General features: G+C 40.1%; 1 long non-coding RNA gene across 1 annotated transcript in view; it reads right to left on the bottom strand.

The window, feature by feature from the left end:
• LOC141983871 (uncharacterized) overlaps positions 1-21,299 on the bottom strand; it is a 120,437-nt gene extending 99,138 nt beyond the window's left edge. Inside the window, exons 1-2 of the long non-coding RNA XR_012638546.1 lie at positions 21,079-21,299; positions 17,661-17,751 (exon numbers count right to left, since the gene is read on the bottom strand). This is a non-coding gene — a long non-coding RNA (uncharacterized LOC141983871). The remainder of the gene's footprint in view (positions 1-17,660; positions 17,752-21,078) is intronic.
• Positions 21,300-24,076: the final 2,777 nt, after the last annotated feature.

The following is a 24,076-nucleotide window of genomic DNA, read 5'->3' as shown; positions in this document are numbered from 1 at the left end:
TATTTCCATGTTTTAGAGTTGTTTCTGCAGGTAGGAATTACGAGCTAACCTCTTCTAATGGTGCTGGCGACTGGGACTTCATTCTCTCTTCATTCTTGAGATTCAGAAGAAGGGGACAGGACTTTTCTTTTTATCCTCATCCTTTCTTTGCCTCTAATTTGGTTGGCTGCCCTAAGTGACAGTATTTCTATCCTTGCTCATTTGTTTTGGAATTTTTTTAAAGGAAGCTATACAATGAACGAAATCACCCTTTCAAACCTGAATTACTTACCCATTCAACACACACTTGCTACACAGAATTATGACAGTTATCTTCATTTTTATCTTATTCCCTAAATAATATAAGTACTAGGAATTTTAAACTACACAAATAAATAAGTCTTATTCTCTGAGACAATCGCAGGCAGAGCCTGTTCTCCAACTTGTAACATAAAGACAGTTACATGCACATTTTCAAGGTTGGTTTTGAAAGCTTGTTTTGTAGGATTCAGAGTAACAGCCGTGTTAGTCTGTATTCGTAAAAAGAAAAAAGAAAAGGAGTACTTGTGGCACCTTAGAGACTAACCAGTTTATTTGAGCATGAGCTTTCGTGAGCTACAGCTCACTTCATCGGATGCATAGCATATCGTGGAAACTGCAGAAGACATTATATACACACAGAGACCATTTGTAGGAGACTCTAATGCAGAGTCATGTCTGAACTACAAAACTAATTCAACAGTTGAAATGAGAAAATGTTTGCAACTATTTTCTTGTGATGTTATAAACTACTTTTAAGTTTATTAAATTTCAAAAAACCTTCATGTATCCAAATATCAGTAGTATAGCAAAGGCATCAACAAACTCTTGCCACAGATGTGTTACAAACAACTGCAAGCACAAACATTTGATGCCATGTGCTGTAGCTTATCCTCAGCAGTTGCCAATTCATTTTATTTTCTTATAGGTTTGTTGTAAATACAACTTCCAGGGCAAAATAAAACTAGAGTAATACTGCTAAAGTGAAAAAAAAATAAAGAATCCTAAAAACTGTTTAGTCAGTCTGATTTCAGCTAATAACAAGTGACCAAAGAGATTGAAGTGTTCTCCGACTGGTTTCCGACTGCCAGGAAAGCTGTAGTGATTAGTTACAATAATTTGGATAAATAAGTACTTTGGGATAAATATACATAAATATTTTAGAGAAGCAACTCCCATGGTAGTCCATGGGAATTATTCTTGTACATTTTAAGAAGTCAGTTGGTAAAATGGTTTCAGTTCAGGAACCTAGGTAGCCCTACAGAATATTCACCAACGAATTTGCTAATTACCTGGAGATGTGTAAAGTTTGGTTTATAACTAGATACCTGATCAAGATATCAGACTTTTCATTCTGAACATCCCCTTAGTAGGTTCTAAAAATAACTTTTCATAAAGGATCAGCTCATATACAATTTTAACTGTTATGTAAGTACTGTTTACTATAGGAAACAACAAGCTTTTTAACATGTTTTCTTTTCCCTGCTGGCCCAAACAAAGTCCTTGCAAAACTTTTGATGGAATTGTATGATGACAATTAAAGATCAACTGGAAAGTAAGTCTTTGTCCTCACTCATAACTATTTCACATTTGGGGACAATGTATACCTTCAAATCAGCGGCACTGCTATGGGTACCCGCATGGCCCCACAGTCTGCCAACATTTTTATGGCTGACTTAGAACAATGCTTCCTCAGCTCTCGTCCCCTAATGCCCCTACTCTACTTGCGCTACATTGATGACATCTTCATCATTTGGAGCCATGGAAAAGAAGCCCTTGAGGAATTCCACCATGATTTCAACAATTTCCATCCCACCATCAACCTCAGCCTGGACCAGTCCACACAAGAGATCCACTTCCTGGACACTACGGTGCTAATAAGCGATGGTCACATAAACACCCCCTATACCGGAAACCTAATGACCGCTATGCTTACCTACATGCCTCCAGCTTTCACCCAGACCACACCACACGATCCATTCTCTACAGCCAATCTCTACGATACAACTGCATTTGCTCCAACCTGTCAGAGACAAACACCTACAAGATCTCTATCAAGTGTTCTTACAACTACAATACCCAGCTGCTGAAGTGAAGAAACAGATTGACAGAGCCAGAAGAGTACCCAGAAGTTACCTACTACAATACAGGCCCAACAAAGAAAATAACAGAACGCCACTAGCCATCACCTTCAGCCCCCAACTAAAACCTCTCCAATGCATCATCAAGGATCTACAACATATCCTGAAAGATGACACATCACACTCACAGATCTTGGGAGACAGGCCAGTCTTTGCCTATAGACAGCCCCCCAACCTGAAGCAAATACTCACCAGCAACCACACACCACACAACAGAACCACTAACCCAGGAACCTATCCTTGCAACAAAGCCCATTGCCAACTGTGTCCACATATCTATTCAGGGGACACCATCATAGGGCCTAATCACATCAGCCACACTATCAGAGGCTCGTTCACCTGTGCACCTACCAATGTGATATATGCCATCATGTGCCAGCAATGCCCCTCTGCCAGGACAGTCTCTACGTAAAAGAATAAATGGACACAAATCAGACGTCAAGAATTATAACATTCATAAACCAGTCGGAGAACACTTCAATCTCTTTGGTCACTTGATTACAGACCTAAAAGTGGCAATTCTTCAACAAAAAAACTTCAAAAACAGGCTCCAACGAGAGAGTGCTGAATTGGAATTAATTTACAAACTGGATACAATTAAATTAGGCTTGAATAAAGACTGGGAGTGGATGTGTCATTACACAAAGTAAAACTACTTCCTCATGTTTATTCCCTCCCCCCCCCCACTGTTCCTCACATGTTCTTGTCAACTGCTGGAAATGGCCCACCTTGATTATCACTACAAAAGGTTGTCCCCTCCCTGTCCTCCCCCGCTCTCCTGCTGGTAATAGCTCACCTTACCTGATCACTCTTGTTACAGTCTATATGGTAACACCCATTGTTTCATGTTCTCTGTGTATATAAAATCTCCCCACTGTATTTTCCATGACATGCATCTGATGAAGTGAGCTGTAGCTCACGAAAGCTTATGATCAAATAAATTTATTAGTCTCTAAGGTGCCACAAGTCCTCCTTTTCTTTTTGCGGATACAGACTAACACAGCTGCTACTCTGAAACCTGAAATGAACATGTCCCTCTCAAGCATCTCTGGAATGGTTTCCATCACTGCTCACTTTATCCCATTCTTGCCTGTTGTTTATGCAGTAGATAGCTCTTTGTTGTGTCTGTGTCACACCTCCCATGACTTTGCCTCCACTGTATACTCACACAGCCTATTCACCAGGTACATAACATCCCTGGAACTTGAGTCTCTAAAACAACTCTGCTACCTTGGTACTTCAAAACAATTATTATTAAATTAATTGACTTATTAAAACAATAAAAGAACCTATGCGAGTGCTAATAAATTTATCAGAATTAAGCCCAACCCTAATTTGGATTCTGGCAGGAGTAGTCTGACAATCCCCTACTTTAGGGGATTCCCTGCGGTTACAAGTTCATCACAACTTCAGCTCAGAATAAGCACATTCATGACAAGTTTACTCCACCCTTTGATCTGGAGTTTCCAGAAGCAGGTAATTAGTATACAATGGGCCTCTCTCCCAAGGGTTATTTTCAAAATGTTGCATTTGGAGAGGATAATTTGCATTCTCCTCACATCAAGGTACTTCAAATCCACTTCACTTGTTGTTCCCAAAAGACCTCTGAAATTCCTTATACCTTCCAAAGATTGCACTAATTTTGTCTTCCTGCTAAAGAAGTCTCATTTGCATTTCTAAAGCAATGTACCCCAAAGGTCTTAACCCTAATTCAACTATTCTAATTCATAATTCAGTAAAGTTTATTCAGGCTATTACAGGTTGTTGTCAGTCAATCAATGTGTGGTTTATTTTTGGTTCTTTTAGGTGCAGTGTATGGTTAGCAGTTCCTTTGAACCCTTCTGGGACTCACACTGACTAACTTCCTGAAAAAAAACCTTGAGTGCTCCCTCTCCCTTTCATTTACAGCTTCTTCAAAGCTTTTGTTCCTTCTTATGCAATTTGCCTCCGCTACAGCTCAAGCAAACTATGAAGATAACTGCTGGCTTCCAGTTCTTCCTCCCCATTGTTCTCTCTCTCATTGGCCACATCTAGACCCTCCTGGTTTTCCTTACATGTTCATTAAATATATTCGCAAAGCCAATTAAATTCTCTTGCCAGCTGCTTAGCACTCTGCAGCAAGGTTTTATCACTGCATTTTATTTCACTCCACCCAAGCTTCATCTTATTTTTCAGGCGGGCAATACAAGGTCATTTGTTCCTCACTTTCATTCTAATGGTCTCAAAACACTCCCTTGATGAAGTGATCTTACTGTAACACACTGAATTGGGATGGCAATAAATATATCTCATGTGTAGATTGGTGCTTTTAGTGTAAAGAAGTCAGTCTCCAGCTGCTTATTTACAGGCAAACTCTTGCAAGTTTGTTAAAATTTTATAAAATACCGCTGAATAGTTCAAGTATCTCTTGTGAAATCAATAAACCCTTACACCACTGAGCAGATTTGACTAAAGTAAGACACTAGTTAAATTATTATAAAATTGTAAAGCAGTTGTCATTTTGCATGAACAAATGCCAGAGCCTCTAGAAAGTAATAGAGCTGATGTGATGAGAGATTAAAAAATGTATGTAATATCATGGTACTGTACACATCTTTGTCTGGAAGAAAGGATAATGAATTATCATTATCAGATGCATTGAGAGCAGCAATATGGTACATATAAGGGATAAGTACAGTGATGGAATACAAAAAAACCATTCCTTTATTTTCTAGCATGCCAGTTTCGGTTTTATCTAAGCACTGAACTACAAGGCTATTAATATTCATGTACAGTTAATCACACAGATAAAGTTTTGACAGATCTTTAGCCGATATACATTGACATAGCTTTATTGAACTGAAAGAACGTGTACCAATTTACTAGCTGTGGCTCTAGACCATAAAGTGCTGTATAAGGGTTAATTATTAGCATTTGATTCACCTCCACTGACAAAATCAGCTGGTCACTCCTTACTCACTGAATTAAAAATTTACATAAGAGGAAAAATAAGGAGCTGCTGTTATAATAGGGATGGAGAGATTTTTGAAGGCTGCGGAAGCTTCAAAATACGGTTGCATGAACTCTCTGAAGGCTGCCTAAAATGCCCATTTTACCTATTTGGAGAGGACATAAGCACCTGCGTATGTTATTGGAAAACTGTCATATGGATTCTTTTGACAGCAAGTAACAGGGAAAGTTTCTGTATCACTGCCCTAAATAATTGTGAACTCCATCCATATGTATCAAATACAAATGAAGCTTGTTACAGATAACAGCAAATTGAAAACGTGAATTTCTTCTGAGTCAGCAAAAAACTATTTCAGGAGCAGGGAAAAGTGTTTGTCCTTTTTTGGCAGAGATCTGATAATCTCTAATGGAAAGGTTATTATAAATGCAAATTACTGTACACAACACCAGATAGGATTTTTTTTAAAATTAATACAAATAATTTCTAAGTGGAGGATTTGCTCAAAGGAGAATGATGTGGGTCCAATTCTCAGGAGCCCAGCAGAACCCCTGAAAATACCCATTGTTATAGGTTGTACCACAGCATTTGAACATATCAGATAATGACACACAAGCAAGTAATTAGTGTACTTGCTTTGAGGGCAGAAATATGAGTTTTGAAGGCACAAAGGGAGCCTTGCACATTTTAGCAGGTGCATCTATTGTGTGACTGGATTGAAACTTGGCCTGCAATGCTTTTAAAAGGGTTCATGTCTATGATGGTTAATTGGGTGTTTAGCTATCAGAATCCCAGCTTGGTTTTTGGACAAAATAAATGTTAGTTTATGTAATAACATTTTAAAATAAAGTTTTCTACTTTGAAAACCTTCTGAGAGACAGCCCAAAGAACTTTTTGACACATTTTGTACTATTATTTATAGCACCATATGGAGTTTTAAAATATTTACAGGATTATTTTTCACCCCCAATTAATGTATGTATCTAGTGTTTCATCAATTAAGATTTGCTGAGTAATGGAAAATAGTCAACATGTCTTTTTTGTGTGTGTGTCTGTGTGCGTGTTACAGGGCTTTAGTCATTTGTTTCCCTTTTCAGATCTTTTAATTCCAAATTCTTAAGAGCACAGCAACAACCAATACCTAGAAAGAAGGGATCAGGAACCTGGAGTTCATTCGGCCAAAGTTCTGGCCTTCTCCTCACCTGCAAATTATTAGATAGGTACTCTAAACATTTTGACTTAGAACTGCCATTTACCATTTACAATAACATTCTTTACAACCACCTTCTACCAAAAGCATATGACAAGAATTAGCTCCTCCTCTAAATATCCAGATTCATATTTTCTTTTCTGTTTTATCACTCTGTCTCTTCTTGTCCATTTTGTGACACAGAATGTTTTATTCGTGTTAAAAAAAATCTGATGAAAAAGCAACATTTGCCAAAGCCTGCTATATCACGTACAACCTCTCTTCAAGTCCCTTCATTGTGTTCCCTTTGTCTTCCATCAAATATAAGGTCTTTGCTCTTTCTTTCAAGGTTCAGCATAACCAAAGGATTCGTGTATGGAAAAGCCCTGTATAACATAATGAGGATTAAACTAATAGAGTTCTATAGAAATTACTTAAACTCATAACTGTCTTCTGTAGAGCTAGAATTTCACCCGCAGAGTTTAATGGAGAATGAGATCCTTTCAGTAGGATTTTGAAGCATGCTGTATTATAGGGATACAGTTTTTGATTAAATTGTATAGGAGGATCCATAAAACATTAGAAAAGTTATAATTTTCTATTAAATTCTATAGGGTTTTCCCCTAAATGGGTTTTAGATACATTGATGTTGGTGGCATGAGAGTGCACTAACGGATGGGTTAATTCAAACTCTTTTAAATGACTTAGATCACCATCTTCTTTCTAGCTGAATCCTCATAACACCTGACCCAGTCATTTTGTGTTGGGATTCATGTAGTCCTCAGATATAAGCCCCATTTGCAGGACTGGTGAGATGGAACTGGCTGAATGAAAAACAGGAAGGAGTGCTAGCAGGAGCCTCATTTCTGTCCATTAGACTGTTGGAGAAGATAAAGGGGGAAGACAGAGTATCTTGCATTAGGTTTTGGAGGTTCTAGTGCCTTCTTCCAAACAGGTTTCAGAGTAACAGCCATGTTAGTCTGTATTCGCAAAAAGAAAAGGAGTTCTTGTGGCACCTTAGAGACTAACCAATTTATTTGAGCATAAGCTTTCGTGAGCTACAGCTCACTTCATCGGATGAAGTGAGCTGTAGCTCACGAAAGCTTATGCTCAAATAAATTGGTTAGTCTCTAAGGTGCCACAAGAACTCCTTTTCTTTCTTCCAAACAGAGTTTACAAATTTGTAAACTCTATCTCAAGGTGCCGAAACTATCAACCACAACATGAGAAGCCACCTGGCAATTGCATGAGGATGAGGTAGCCCAGTGGTGAAAGAGATGGCCTCCTCTTATCCCTTTCCTTATTCAGTAAGCATGTAAACAGTTAGGAATATACATAGGAGGCTCAGACTCCTTTGGAGAGTTTAACACATATAAACAGGTCAACAGTAAATTCTAGCTGAAAGCAAAATAAAGTCATTGCTGTTTACTGTAATGAGCATGACGCAGCCTGACTGTAGTGCAGGGTACCATATTCTGGCTCTCAAACCAGTGCCACTCTATGGTTGTTAAAGGGCCAAACTAGAGTTGTGAGTAATCAGCACCTCTGTAATTAGGCTTCAGTTGGATCATGTTGAGAACCCAATGCTAAAGGACATTTTTGAAAAGATAGTCCCTAGAGGTTTTATAAAAGTCCAGTTCACAAGTTCATAACCAGCTCTAAACTTCCACAAAATTCACAAGTGTACCGATGCCTGTGTTTTCTTCAGGCTCCTCTGTAGTTAAAAAAGCAACAGCCATCTTTCAGTTATAACTCCAAAAATGTGAAGTGATGGTAAAAAAATGTTGCTAATACAGAAAAAATCAGCTCTCAGCCTATATTCAGTACATACATCAAATCTTTGCCCTTCCTATTCAGTCAGTAATTAGGTACTAAATAGATTAGCCTTTATCTCTTCACATGTTACCTATCAATAATGTCTTAGAGGAACTGCTTCATGTGCTGAATTGGATAACAGACACGGGGATTACAAATTTTTAACCCTTTATTTATAATTTGAGGTTTTATACATGATACATCTATTAAAAAAATCCAGTGGGTTATCTGAAATCTCTGGTTCAGGTCAGAGACCCTTGTAGCACTGATTACAGTCAGGTGGCTTACCAAGAAATTTCATAAATGTTATCATGGTTGTCATGTTAGTTGGTTACAGAAAAATACATAAAATGAATAGAGATGGCTAGAAATTGGAATTTTCCTCCCACTAAACATTTCAAATTTTTGAAGCACACTTTTGTCCATAAAGTCAAAATTTTGAAATTCTATTCAAGTGTTAGCCAAAGGCAGAAAATCTTTTGGCTGATACACAATACAAGTGTCAGAGTAGCAGCAGTGTTAGTCTGTATTCGCAAAAAGAAAAGGAGTACTTGTGGCACCTTAGAGACTAACAAATTTATTTGAGCATAAGCTTTCGATGAAGTGAGCTGTAGCTCACGAAAGCTTATGCTCAAATAAATTTGTTAGTCTCTAAGGTGCCACAAGAATACAAGTGTGTTGCTTCTGCAGTTCTCAAGCAGGTATCAGGCACAAGCCTAAGTCTTTAACTCTTTTTGAAAACTTTTAGCTAGCAAAATTCAGTCTCTCTCCATTCTGCAGATTTAAGGCTACAGACTACTAGTATGCTAGCCGTAACTGTTACACCCATTCTACAGATTCATTGCATCTGAAAACTGTCAGGTTGTGCACTGTGCTGTGAACCTTTCATGAGCTCAGCATTTTATTCTCTGACACCAAAACAAAAATCTCAGACTTGAGCATTCCCGTTTTCTGTGAATGAATTTTAGAAGATACTGTTTGTTCTAGGAGTATATTCCTTACAAACGGGAATTCAGCTGTATATGTATTATTTCTTTTACCTCCCTGCAGGACTTGTTTTAGAAAGTTTTCTCAAAAACATCTTTTCTGGTGGGTAGAAATGTTACAATGCACATTGCTCTGACATTTCAGTCGACCTACATCTATTAGTGTTTGCAGCTCAGAGAAAAGGGAAAAGAAAACAAAGACAGAGCTTAGCTAACCAAAACTTAATAGTAAATTAGTAATCAGTTAGTGTTTGATTTTGACTTATACTGTTGATTTTTTTCCCTACTGCAATATAAATCATTTGTGTAATTACTAATCAGTTATAGGATTGGCCCCACACTTATTTTAGCAGCCAAAAGTTATAACCAAGCTCATACATTTTCAGTTTTATTTTGTAAACTCTGAAAAATATTCTAGCTCATGCTGCATTTGGTTAAAATAGAGCATAATGTAACAAAGTTTTTACTATGTTGCACATGCAATTATTTCAGTAATTCACAATAAATTATAACCACCGCAGAAAATGGATATATCAGCTCAATTATAAAACCTGAAAAGTTTGATTAATTATTGTATTATTTGATTATCTATTATAGTAAATCTCCACCACACAAGATATGCCACCCTAACACTTGATTATAACAAGGTCAATATTAATATAAGTGGACAGCATTTATGTGGACTCAAATTTTAAGGGCCTGATTTTCATTTACACTAAGACCCCTTTAAACCATTAGCAGTGTAAAAGGACCTTAAAATAGATTAAAATATAATTTACTCTCACTTTAAGGGCCCTTTACACACTGACACAGCAGCACCAAGTTGCTTTGGTGTAAATGAAAATTAGGCCCTAAACTTTGGGCGGGGGGGAGGGGGGAACCTTCAAACTTCCTTATGTTTCTCATGTGTAATCTGAGTTCAGTTTCTGAAGAAAAACAACCAAAATTAGCTTTGACATAAGTGGATGCAATTTGCACTAAACTCAACAGATGTTGTGCCCATTTACGTCAAGGCTGACCCAGAATGACTAGAACATAGCCTCTCTTTAGTGTGGCAAAATCCCACAGGCCAGCCCACCTCAACAAATAAGACTGTTGTGTGTCAAAGAATGTACGATGTGACAATCTTTCCTGCACCTTCTCTTCTGGACTTCAAACAACCCCCCGATCTCCCCAAGCTTGTCACCAGAAACAAGCTCCCCAGAGACCAGGACACCCCAACTACAAGTGGCACCAGCCCCTGCCAGAACAACAGATGCAGAACCTGCAGGCATATCTCCACTGCTACAATGATCAACACTCCTCACAACACACTTTTGAGATCCATGGATCCTACACATGCCTATCACAACATGTGACATACTTCACATGTATATCACAGTGCACTAAATACCCCAATAGCAACTATGTGGGTGAAACCAGACAATCACTACGCTCTGAAATGAACTCATGCAGGAAAATGATAAAAGAAAAAACACCATCACCTATGTGATCAAAGTGATCGCTGTATATCTGACCTATCAGTTATCATCCTCAAATGGAAACCTGGACAACACTTTCAAAAGACGAGCCTGGGAGCTTAAATTCATAACGTTGCTAGACTCTAAAGATCATGGGCTGAATAGAGACACTGGATTTATGGTTTATTACAGACAAACAATCTGTACCCCACTACCAACCCCACCCAGCTGCTTCCTTCCCCCTGCCTTTCTCATGTTAATCTTCACCTTGAATGGTCCCTTGAAATACACGTTAACTACTTATGCTAAACAATCTGTTCAAACCTTGTATTTAGTTGTGACACTGAGTTAGCCTCTGTCTATATTACCACTTATGTTGGTATAATTTATGTCGTTCAGGGGTGCAAATAAACCACCCCATAAGCGACATAAGTTACACCGACATGAGAGCCAGTATGGACAGCGCTATGTCGACGGGAGAGCTTCTCCCACCTACATAGCTACCGCAGTTTATTGGGGGTGATTAATTACATTGACGGGAGAGTGCTCTCCTGTCAGCACAGAGCAAATACACTAGAGATCTAACAGTGGCCCAGCTGCACTGGTACACTTGCGCCACTGTAAGCTCTTTAGTGTAGACATAGCCTTAGTTTCCCAGTCCTGAAGAAGAACTCTGTGTAAGTTCAAAAGCTTGTCTCTCTCACCAACAGAAGTTGGTCCAGTAAAAGATATTACCTCACCTGCCTCGTCTTTCTAATATCCTGGGACCAACACAGCTACCACACTGCATACAACAATTTGACATCACATTTTATTTTAAAATATACACACCTTCCTTTATGTTCATTGTCTTGGTTCTTCTCTTGCTCTCTTTTCCTTTCCTCCTATGGTATATTCTGATATGATCTTTACTCCATCTTTTTCAGTCTATATTTTCTAGTTTCCTGTGATTTATATTTTCCGGTTTACTTTTGTATAAGAATATTCTTTTCATGTCTTCATGTCCAAGACATTTTCTTTCCTGGTCTTTTCTCTTGCCTTCCTCAATGATCCCTCTTTCCCTTTCCCTCTAGTTCAGAGGTGGGCAAACAACGGTCTGTGGGACCATCCTGCCCAGCCCTTGAGCTCCCGGCTGGGGAGGCTAGCCCCTGGACCCTCCCCTGCTGTTCCCCCTCCCCCGCAGCCTCAGCTCGCTGTGCTACCAGTGCTACCAGCCCTCTAGACTGTGCGGTGGGGTGGCTGGCTCCACCCGGGTGGCATGGCTGCCAGTCCTGGTGCTCTGAGTGGCATGGTAAGGGTCGGGGGGGGGAGGTTGGATAAGGGGCAGGCAGTCCCAGGGGTCAGTCAGGGGACAGGGAACAGGGGGCGGTTGGATAGGGGGTGGGGTCTCGGGGGGGGTGGTTAGGGGTGGGAGGTCCTGGGAGGGGGCAGTCAGGGAACAAGGAGCAGGGGGGGTTGGATGGCTCGGGGGTTCTGAGGGGGGCAGTCAGGGGGCGGGAAGTGGGAGGGGGCAGGGGCCAAGCTGTTTGGGGAGGCACAGCCTTCCCTACCCGGCCCTCCATACCGTTTCACAACCCTAATGTGGCCCTCAGGCCAAAAAATTTGCTCACCCATGCTCTAGTTCCTTTCACTTTTCTTGTGTTCTCACCTCTTTTCTCCCACATTCTGACATTTATTAATGGGAATAGGATCAGATCCTCTAATCTCTCTCATCTTCTCTTCTGCCATGTCCCCCCCAAATGTCATCAAGCTCACCCTTCACCTCCTTAATTGGACACTTTTCCCCCCACCACAATTCCCCTCGCTCTCCTCCATTCCATGAAAGAGAAGGGATCTAGTAGCAACAAGTGCTTGTTCCTCCTCCCCTCTACTTGACCAGCAGATGGAGATGGTGTGTCCTGACAGCTATGGGCTGGGCAAACTTTTTGGCTTGAGGGCCACATCGGGGTATGGAAATTGTATGGTGGGCCATGAATGCTCACAAAATTGGAGGTAGCGGTGCGGGGGGGTGAAGGCTCTGGCTGGAGGTGCAGGCTCTGGGGTGGGGACAGAAAGGAGGGGTCAGGGTGCCGGAGGGGGCTCTGGGTGGGGGCAGGTGGTGGTGAGAGGGCTCAGGCTGGGGGTGCGGGATCTGGGGTGGGGCTGGAGATGAGGGGTTTCGGGCGCAGGAGGGTGCTCCAGGCTGGGACTGAGGGGTTCAGAGGGAGGGGGATCAGGGCTGGGGCAGGGGACTGGGGTGCGTGTGTGGGGCTCAGGGGTGCAGGCTCCGGGCGGCGTTTACCTCAAGCAGCTCCTGGAAGCATGTCCCCCCATCCGGCTTCTACACGGCAGCGCAGCCAGGCGGTTCTGTGCATGCTGCCCTGTCCACAGGTGCTGCCCCCACAGCTCTCAGCAGCAGGGGCAGCGCCTGTGTGCAGAGCTGGCTGGCCGTGCCTCCGCATACTAAGAAGGAGCCAGACGGGGGTCATGCTGGCTGCTTCCCGGGAGCTGCATGGAGTGGGGAAAGCCCCTCACCCCGCTCCCTGGCTGGAGCACCAGAGCAGGGCAAGCCCCCGACCCCACTCCCTGGCAGGAACTGAGGGCCGGATTAAAACGTCTGACAGGCCTGATATGGCCTGCAGGCCGTAGTTTTCCCACCCCTGTGACAGCTCCTCCCCCACAGTCAGGAGGAGGGAAAAGGTCAGATATCGGTTTCACTCTTTGTGCTAGGAGTAAACAAAGGGAGGTGATTGTACATCACCATTACTTAGCAATGCAGCAAACACACAAGTGATATGAGAACAATCCTTGAGCAAGTCTCCACAGAAGGATCCTTAGGAGAGCCAGACTTTTGAGACCAATGGTAGATCCTTGAAATCCAGACTTCCAGTACCTATATATGGAGACCCCATTTGACTGCAGGACCCAGATCCTATTGGTGCAATGATTCACTTTCAGTTTGAAGTAAGCCAGTAGCTGGTCTGTCTTGATTCAGGGACACTCTGTATGCGGTTCCTTTCTTGATGATGTTCCGCCAGAGTCACTTCTACCCTTAGTTGAAGGCTGACATATATTTTACTCCTCTGACCACTTTCCCCTCCCCCTGCACTTTACTAGCTCTTCTTTTTAAGACTGTTTTCTTTTGCCTTGTTTTAGTTGAGGAAATGGCTGATTTTCTTGACATTCAACATAATTAAAAACACATCAGGTCCAAAGTTTGTACAGAGTCACAGATAGCGTATTTGAAGATGCGTACTTTATCAGAAAATAAATAAATCCTCTACCTAGAAGTTGGGTTCTGAAAGATAAAGATCTTATTCAAACAAAAACATTGCAAATAATAGAAATGAGAGTTCAAAAGGTTACTGGCAAAGGAAATTGCTTTTTGTAGTCTTTTTGTCCAAGTTGCTACAACAAAAACGTTTCTATTTAACTAGGTAAAATGTAGTACCTTTTAGAATGTCATGTATTCCAGAATGTGCAGGGCCATGGAGAAAAAAAAAGATGAATATTAGTGCGCATTGAACATTTTAAGGAGAGGTTTGAGTGTGTTTATGTGTCTGTGAGTGAAGATATAGTGCAACAAATGTTGCTAAGCTGACACAAAAAGATGTACAGCAAACTTCCAGTTTTATCTTCCCGCAGAGATCTCCTCAGTTACTCTGTATTTCAAACTAGAAAACTCTTCTGAATTTTATCAAGTCAGAGTCTCCCTACTCTTCGAGACCTGAAGTAAACACTATTGGTGAAAAGAGAAGCCAAAGAAAAATTCAATAGGTAATCCCAGAAGTATACACCATTAGAACAGTCTTCCTTTCCAGCACAAAAAAGTAACAGTTTAATTTAGTTATCATCACCTAAAATCCCAACAGCAGCTGAATCACATATGATCAATACAAACAACACATATCTACATAATAAATTGAATCCTGGGAACCAACAGTACAGGAAGTGCTTTTGGAGAAATATGGTAGGTCTTATGTTACTTTACTTATTCACTTTATAGTCTGCAACAAACAGTAGAGAAAAAATCATCCTAATTAATTTACAGACCTCTCCCGACTTACACAATCGTTCCGTTCCGGAAAGCCTTACATAACTCGAACTTTGTGTAAATTGGAAATGTTTACCCGTGCATTACGCAAAAATGTCCACAACTTGAAAATCCTATTTTTGGCTTATGGAACTTTTTCTGTAAGTGTGAATTTGCATAAGTCAGGTCTTGCATAACTCGGGGAGCATCTGTATCATGGAAAGCTGCATCTTTCTAAAATTTCCCAGTATTTTGTGTTACATCTAAAACATTTTTAAAGGTTCCAAAGTAATTTAAAACTGTGAATGTTAAGATTCTCCCAGTCTCTCTGATGAAACATAGGGACCATTTCTGTGCCTTGGTTAAACTGTGGGTCTGTAATCTTCTGTTTTGATGGCTATTACAGTGCATCTAATTATTCCTGAAGACTCTGATCCTGCAACTTTTTCCACGTGGGCAGAGTGCTGTACCCATGAGGAGTCCCATTTACTTCAGTGGGGCTCAACGCAGGGACAGAAGTCCAGCCATTTCAAAAAATTTGCAGGATTGCGGTCCACATTTTTGATTTTGCACTGTAAAGAGGTGGAGTGTTAAATGTGTAAGTTCAAAGTCACAAATGCTGATCAGCTGATGAGCATCAGCAAAAGTGCTGCTACATGGTCATCAAGTTACCCCGGGAAGCAGCAAGTCAGGAAGCTCATGACTCATCTGAATATTGGGGATCTCATTTAAGTCTTCTCAGCCCACACCTTACTTGTTTTTACTCTCTGCTTTTGATAGTGAGTGGATACTAAGAAAATAGGCACAGATGGGGCTTGAGATGCTCCGTGGGGAGGATTATTCCTAGTGCTTATGCTTATTCATATCATGACTAACCTCTGCACACATTTGCCTTGGAGCACAACAACCTTGAACTCCTTTCTGTGCATCACACTTGTATGGTTAAAGCCTAAGTGTACCAATATTATATTATTTAACTGAATTTAATTTATTTTGTTTCCTACAATATATAAAAGGCATCAGTCACTTGATAAGCACCCATCACATGCTCTGAGTGCTTCTACATTTAATATTTAGATTTTCATACCAATGCTGTATATTCATGAATAATAAACTGCTCATTGCACTGTAATGCCACTTCCCTCCACCCCCGTCTCAGAAAAACCTTGTTTTCAACTGCCTGGGAGAAAAGATGGGCCTTGCAGCATGTCTGGAATGTTAACAAATCTATTTCCAGTCAGACCAGGAATATTTCTTGCCCCATGAAGAGTTCTATTGGAACCCTTCTGAATCTTTGCTTCAACTGTGTGTACTTAAATTAACTAAAATTTAATACGAAACAAATTATAGAATTGTAGGCCTTGAGGGAACCTCAAGAACTCATCTAGTCCAGTCCCCAGCACTCAAGGCAGGACTAAGTATTATCTGAACCATCCCTGACAGGGTGTTTGTCTAACCTGCTCTTAAAGATCTCCGGTGATGGAGATTCCACAATCTCCCTAGGCAATTTATTCCAGTGCTTAACCACTCTGACAGTTAGGAAGCTTTTCCTAATGTCCAACCTAAACTGTCTTTGCTGCAATTTAAGCTCATTGCTTCTTGTCCTATCCTCAGAAGTTAAGAAGAACAATTTTTCTCCCTCTTTCTAACAACGTTTTATGTACTTGAAAACTGTTATGTCCCCTCTCAGTCTTCTCTTCTCCAGACTAAACAAACCCAATTTTTTGTTGAAATGAATACTTTAAAAATCCTCCCAGTCCCATCTCTGCTTTAACAGGCCTGTGGATTATTTAATTATTTTTTCAGGGCTGCATCCAACTATAGCAACGGCATAAGTGGAATCTATGATTTCTCAGAGCAGGAGGAGTACAGCATGTTCATTTCAATTCCACAGTTCTGATAAGCATTGCAGTTTACCAGAGGATACAATACTTACAATTCATTTAAAATCCCTCTTCCTTTCTGAGATGCTTATTTAAAAATTTTATCTCCTGGTTAGAGTAGTCTGAGTCTCTCCCTCTTCTCCACCACAGCATTCTGAGATACTCTTTGGGCTGAAATTTTAACTGCTACACATGGGCACTCACAATTGTAGAAAGAAATATTTTATGCTTCTTCAGTGTGATTGCGGAAATTTAAGATCATATTCTTACTGCTAATCATTATAGCTGGAGGTTGCTGAAACATGTAATCGCATCTTCCCTACTGGGAGGGAGTTATATGAATATTTGTAATCATATTTTCTCTGTTGTGGTAACAGGAGTAGGTATAGAAATATCTTAGCGCATCTGAATTTGATGCTGTTTTGTGAAAGATAATTGTACTAAGATAGCTGAATCGGTTTTGGCAAAGATGCTTTATTCATGGATTCAACAGATTCCAAGGCCAGAGGACCATTGTGTTCATCTGATCTGCCGTCCTGTATAACACAGGCCATAGAACTTCCCCAAAATAATTCCTAGAGCAGAGCTTTTAGAAAAAAACATCCAATATTGACTTAAAAATGGTCAGTGAAGGAGAATCAAATTTCTCTTTGTTAAAGTAAATATAGTGATAGACTCAGAGAGCTCAATTTAAGTCATGTTTTCTAAACCTTTTATTATTCTTGTGGCTCTTTTCTGAACTCTCTCCAGTTTATCAACATCTTTCTTGAATTGTGGGCACCAGAACTGGACACAGTATTCCAGAAGTGGTCGCACCAGTGCCAAAAAGAAAATAGTAAAATACCCTCTCTACTCCTACTTAAGATTCCTGTTTGTGCATCCAAGGATCGCATTAGCTCTTTTGGCCACAGTGTCACACTGGGAGCTCATGTACAGCTGATTATCCACCATGACTCCCAAATCTTTTTCAGCATCACTACTTCTTTCTCTTGGAGCTTCCAAATGGAAACCTATTTGTTGTCTCCTGTTCGTGGAGCTTCTGCTGCTATATTTGGCTTACTGCCACTACTTATTAGGAATGACTTACAAAACCCCAGCTGTTCTCCCAGTTTTGAGTCAGCACTTCTAAATAAAATCCTCTTTAATAACAACCTGATAAACAGATTCCAAGTCAGCTCTAAAAGCTACAGCTCAACCATGAGCACTTACCTTCAGTCACTCACCACTCCGAGGACAGAATTTTTACATCTGGAACTTCCATAGACATTACTCTTTCCTTCTGCTCTGCACAGCCACGAGTCTACAGAATATGATGAAAGAGGTGAACTGCACTCCACTTACACACTGTTTTAAATAGGAGCATACAACCCTAGGTTTTCCAGAAGAGTGCTTGCCAGTTGAGCCAAAGGGCTCATCTTTTCTCTCTGTGCTAACTCAAGCCAATAAGGAATGCTTTTCTACATTACCCATCATGCCTTACATTATAAGCTTAATTTAATTTCTGTATTAATGAAAAAAATGTATTTTCAATTTGCAACCAAAAAGGAGTATGCAAGCATATACAACAGTGAAAGTCTTTAAGTACGTGTGGATTTCAACAAACATACCAAAAAAGGAGTGCATTTGAACTCCTTTTAATCAAAAAGTCAGTATTAGGCAGTGGGGATGTTTCTATTACTATTGTTATTAGCCAAACAAACAAGTGAGTTTATCAAGCTTTGGACATGAAATTCCAGGCAATTCTGAAGCCAACATTCTAAAAATTCCATTGGTAAATCTTGTGCACCTAGACAAGTGTACTGTGTTTATTTGTTTTTTTAACCACTATCCATTATCAGGATAAAAATCCTAACAGAAATTGTGTGAAATATGTCAAGTAAACTGGGATCATTTTCAGAAGCAGCTGGGTAGTTAAAGGAACTAGACTTTATTGTTCATAACATCTTCAAGTTTATGCTAAATTTGTACACAAATGTATACAATACTGCAACTCAGCACGGTAAAAAGTAAATTGTTTCTAAAAATAGAATTCAGTTATTTCATCAGAATAACCATCTACATTTCATGTATTTTCCCTGTCAGGAAAAATGAATTGTATTTTATGGTGCCATAATAAAGTTACAGTCTTACAAATCCCCATGCTAATAGCAAGTCATCTGCAATATCATTTAAAAACTCAGTGCTATTTAATTGCACAATTATACCATAATTTAGACACGACAGCTGATGTACCAGTACTATAATTATTTTAGCCTTTATTGCAACAGATAATGAGACTATTCCCAATCAATTGTTTCTATAATTATTCTATTGTTAATAGATATTATTACTTGTCTGTGTATGTGCGTATACTTCATACGTATAATTAGGCTTGGAAGGATTATGTTTTTATTGGTAAATGTCAATTTCCTCATACACAGAAAAAACTAATGAAAAAATATTTCCATCGATAATAATCAAAATGTAAAGATAAGCAAAGTAAGAAAAATGCTGCTTTACCACTTAGAGTTTGAGTGAAGTGTATTTTCTTTGTATATTTTGTAGAACATGTTTAAAACCCATAACTTTGCTCAACTGTGAAAAGTTAAATAGATAAAAATTGAAAAAAAATGCTTAAAATAAACTGGTATTTTCTGTCAACATCATAAACAAAATAAAAATTGAATTCTGCCAAGCTCATGTATAATTACATGGGTCACCCGCTATACTTTTGCTGTTCCCCTCTATCATTATTTTAGTGAATGGTAAAGTAAATAACTAGTTACTGTAAGATAACTGTCACCAAGGGAGCAATGGTAGGTGTGTATGAATGTACACGGTGGTGTGGGTGGGATGGTGTGCTTTAATTGCTATACCGTCCAGCTCATCTCAGGCAGGGAAGGAAAGGCAATTGATTATTCCATAATAACTCTTTGGGTGAAATACATACAGCACATTTCTACTTCTTATGTTGTTTTAATATATCCGTGCCAGAGCTACATAGAATGGTTTTAGAAAAAGATTTTTTTTCCTGCTAATAGACTTTAAAATTGCTACGCTCAAAAGTAATCCACTTTTGTTTGAAAAAGCAAGAAAGCACTTTGGAGCAGGGATTGCATCCACCGCTATGTTTGTACTATGCCTAACAGTCTTAATAAAGGCCTCTGGGCATTCTTGTAATATTAAAAACTTGAAATATTGCACAAAAATCTTACTCTATTCATCACTACATTTCTGTGATAAACCTTATCGGGGTTAGTGAGCAGGAATGGGGCTGCTTGGACTTTTCCAAGAAAGTCTTTCATGACATTTGCTCTCGGAAGTAAACACTCGTGTGTGTGCATGCGTGAATCGACTGAAAAGGGTCTGCCAGTACAAGCAATGTGGGTCAACTGAAATGACAAGTATTTTGAAACCTACTTGTAGGCTTGGCTCAAGCAAGAAAACTGTGCTTTTTCATATTAATTACACATTCCTCTGTGGCAAGTTTTGCTGCACTGCTAAAATCAATGTAATGGCATTAACAATAATCAGTAATATGTCCTATAGCCATTAATTTCTTTAACTATCCCATTGGTGCTTTTCTGGCTTTTATTTTGCCAGCAATGAATCTCAGAAAAAAAATCCTAGCTTTAAGCATAAAAATGTTTATTTCTATCAGCAATCTGATAAAAATATCACTTTCCTTTGACTAAATAAAAATGTTTTCATCATAGCAGTTTTTGTACACAATGAAATCAGATACACTTGATTCTCACTGTCTTTTTCTGATGAGGTTCTGCTTTTCTCCAATAGTAATTATTGCCTGTGATAGGGAGACCAAATGATGGCCTCAAAAATCACACACTGTGCAGTAATGACTGATTGGAGCAACTGAATTAAAACTCAGTACCCATTGGGATTTTTTTGTCTTTTGTTATAACCAGAAATACTTGCTGCATCTAATTGTCCATTGATTTATGTGTGTCATTATTTTAAATGAGTAAATCAGTCTACAGAACAAGTACACCAAGTATACCAGTATACTTTAAACCAAGTATACCAGCAACCACACATCACACAACAGAACCACTAACCCAGGAACCTATCCTTGCAACAAAGCCCGTTGCCAACTGTGTCCACATATCTATTCAGGGGACACCTAATGGGCCTAATCACATCAGCCAAAATATCAGAGGCTCATTCACCTGCACATCTACCAATGTGATATATGCCATCATGTGCCAGCAATGCCCCTCTGCCATGTACATTGGCCAAACTGGACAGTCTCTACGTAAAAGAATAAACGGACACAAATCAGACGTCAAGAATTATAACATTCAAAAACCAGTCGGAGAACACTTCAATCTCTTTGGTCACTCAATTACAGACCTAAAAGTGGCAATTCTTCAACAAAAAAAACTTCAAAAACAGACTCCAAAGAGACTGCTGAATTGGAATTAATCTGCAAACTGGATACAATTAACTTAGGCTTGAATAAAGACTGGGAGTGAATGTGTCAATACACAAAGTAAAACTATTTCCCCATGTTTATTTCCCCTCCTACTGTTCTTGTCAACTTCTGGAAATGGCCCACCTTGATTATCACTACAAAAGGTTTCCCTCCCCCCCACTCCTCCGCTCTCCTGCTGGTAATAGCTCACCTTACCTGATCACTCTGGTTACAGTGTGTATGGTAACACCCGTTGTTTCATGTTCTCTGTGTATATAAAATCTCCCCACTGTATTTTCCACTGCATGCATCCGATGGAGTGAGCTGTAGCTCATTAAAGCTTATGCTCAGATGAATTTGTTAGTCTCTAAGGTGCCACAAGTACTCCATTTCTTTTTACGGATATTATTGTGTCTCTCATGAAATGAGAACAAAATGTAAGTGTAGGATTAAGTATCAGAATATGAATAATGTTAAAAAAATGCAGCCAACAAGAAGACAGAATTTTGCCAGCTTCACAGCATCCAATGAACCCACTCTGTTTCACAGATGGAAGTAGCAGATCAGGCTCCTTTTCCTGTATTTCTTGTGCATCCAAAAACTCCCACTGAATGCAGAATCTGCCCTCGTCTGATTCTGCCATGTTTCATTCACAAGATGTGAAGCTGAATGCATTTTAAGTTGAACAAGGGGAACTTTGTTAAACCCTTTGGGCTGCTCCTTCCATGTGACTGAGTTGCTTCCAGCCTCTAACTCCCTGCCTTTCCTGGTCCACTGGTGACAATAACAGTTCCTCCAGTGACCATGGACCCTCTGACTTCAGTTTCTCTGGTCGTCATACATGCCAGACATCTCCAGTTAGAAAAATGTGAAGTTTGGGAGCAGGATGGGGCTCTGGAATGGGGGGGGGGGGGGAGTCAAGGCCCCATCACTTTTTACCATCCATAAGGGTGAGCAACAGGGGGGGAGGGGGCAGAGAGGAGCAAGCGGGGGGTGGGGACTCAGAAGGAAGGAGCGGGGCCCTGGTTTGGGCACCAGTGGACCCCCGACCCCCTCCCCCACTTTTAGGAAGCTTTCACCATTCCTGGAGTGGGATCAGGCCCTTTGAAATCAGTGGGAGCTTTGCCACTGACTAAGAGGTGATGCTGCTGCCCGGGGGCACTCAGGGTTGTGAGGCACCTCGATAGCACCTGCTCTTAGCATGAAGAAGCTTTGTCTGTGCCTGCCATGGGACAGCTGTCTGACTCCAGAGGCAACATAAGCTCTCCCCTCTCAGCCCACATAGTCTCCGTTGTCCCTCTGCAGGTTAGTGATAGGCACTGTCCAACCCCTGAGCCCTTGGAGCATCCCCCTGGAGTGTCCAGTCCCTGTTCCACTGGACACTCATATTATTTATAGATTTGCTGCTCCCAAAGGAACAATCCCCACACAGCTTATCAATTACATGTCAGACTACCGCTTAACACACAGCACTTACTTACGTTTTCACTGAAAACAAGCAAGCATTTATTTAATAAAGAGAAGAGATTCAAATGATAGCAAGTAGAAATATCGGAAATAAATGGTTACAAACAAAAATAAAATCATAACACACATTCTAAAATCTAGACTTATTTAAGTAAAGCTTACCCCAAAGCCCTTCCAGTATTTTTCAGCCAGGCCTGGCTGTGATCCTTTTTTTCTCCCCCATGAGGCAAGCCACGCTGTCAGCTTGTCTCCTTGGTGAAGAATGCAGGGGGCACCTCTGCCTCCCCCAGATATACTCCAACAATCTATTGTCTTTACTCATACATGGAACACCTCCTGCCATTTTATTTCTTCCTGTAAATTTCCTCTCTTGAAGATTTCACAACCTGTTGATTAGCATTTTGGCTCCGTGTGCAAATAGACCTATGTTGTGAAGAGAACAATACACAAATCCTTGATAATGCACTGACTTACTCAACTCATGGGTTCTAAAGTATGTCCTGCTGCAGATTTATATTTTGTAGGGTGTACATTAGTGACCATTTATGTGGTAAGTGACAACAGCTGGATGCCCAGTAGCTTTCAAAGTATTCTGAGGTGTTTATCTTATGACAGGTTTCAGAGTAACAGCTGTGTTAGTCTGTATTCGCAAAAAGAAAAGGAGTACTTGTGGCACCTTAGAGACTAACCAATTTATTTGATGCATCCGATGAAGTGAGCTGTAGCTCACGAAAGCTTATGCTCAAATAAATTGGTTAGTCTCTAAGGTGCCACAAGTACTCCTTTTCTTTTATCTTATGAGTCATCTTATGCTCTTTGGCCAACAGAGACAATGTTTACTCTTACAACAAGAAAAGGAGTACTTGTGGCACCTTAGAGACTAACAAATTTATTTGAGCATAGTCTGTAAGGTGCCACAAGTGCTCCTTTTCTTTTTGTGAAACCAGACTAACACGGCTGCTACTCTAAAACCTGTCATTATGCAAAACTCTTACAACGGATACCTAAGTCTCTAAACGGAGATTGAGGGTCACAGTGTTTATGAGCAAGAAGAGTGAAACTGTCAATTTAAGTCTGTAGCTACTATATGGAAAAAAGGGGAGAACTCATCTCAACACTCAGTTTTTTTGGTTTTTGTAGATATTGATCAAACCTCTACTGAATAAAACCATATATTTAATTGTATTTAAACTGTCAACAGCCTGGAGATTTTATTATAATTTTATCATATACAACATGTTTATTAGCAGACATCTTGATAATGATAACAAAATAGAAAGAGGTTGTGTAGATAAAAAGGAATACAGTGTTTCCCCAGAACTTACAGTGATACTGGACACACAAGTAGGCATTTAATCCTGTATTTTATAACTATGTTATACAGTGCAAAATACTGTCTCCTGCCCACTCCCTGTTGTCTTTGGAAACAGAAAGGTTCCGAACAGAAATAGGGAACATTTGTTTCCACCGTGGAGAAGAATTTTGTGCAATTTCCCTTGGATTCATGGCTGTCAAAAGAGAGATGCGTCTAGTGCAGATCCACAGTATCAGTTAGTGATTCTCCCACTCCAGTGGATCTAGTATAGAAGGACAGGATTTCACCATGATACCTGCATTAATGCAAATGTCCCAGTACAAGCACACCTGTTGCAGGGCCAGGAACATAGAATATCAGGGTTGGAAGGGACCTCAGGAGGTCATCTAGTCCAAACTCCTGCTCAAAGCAGGACCAATCCCCAATTTTTGC

This window comes from Natator depressus, chromosome 3 (assembly GCF_965152275.1).
Source record: "Natator depressus isolate rNatDep1 chromosome 3, rNatDep2.hap1, whole genome shotgun sequence".
NCBI classification, from domain to species: domain Eukaryota; kingdom Metazoa; phylum Chordata; order Testudines; family Cheloniidae; genus Natator; species Natator depressus.
The sequence above is the reverse complement of the archived record's forward strand: the minus strand, read 5'-3'. Positions and strand labels throughout refer to the sequence as shown.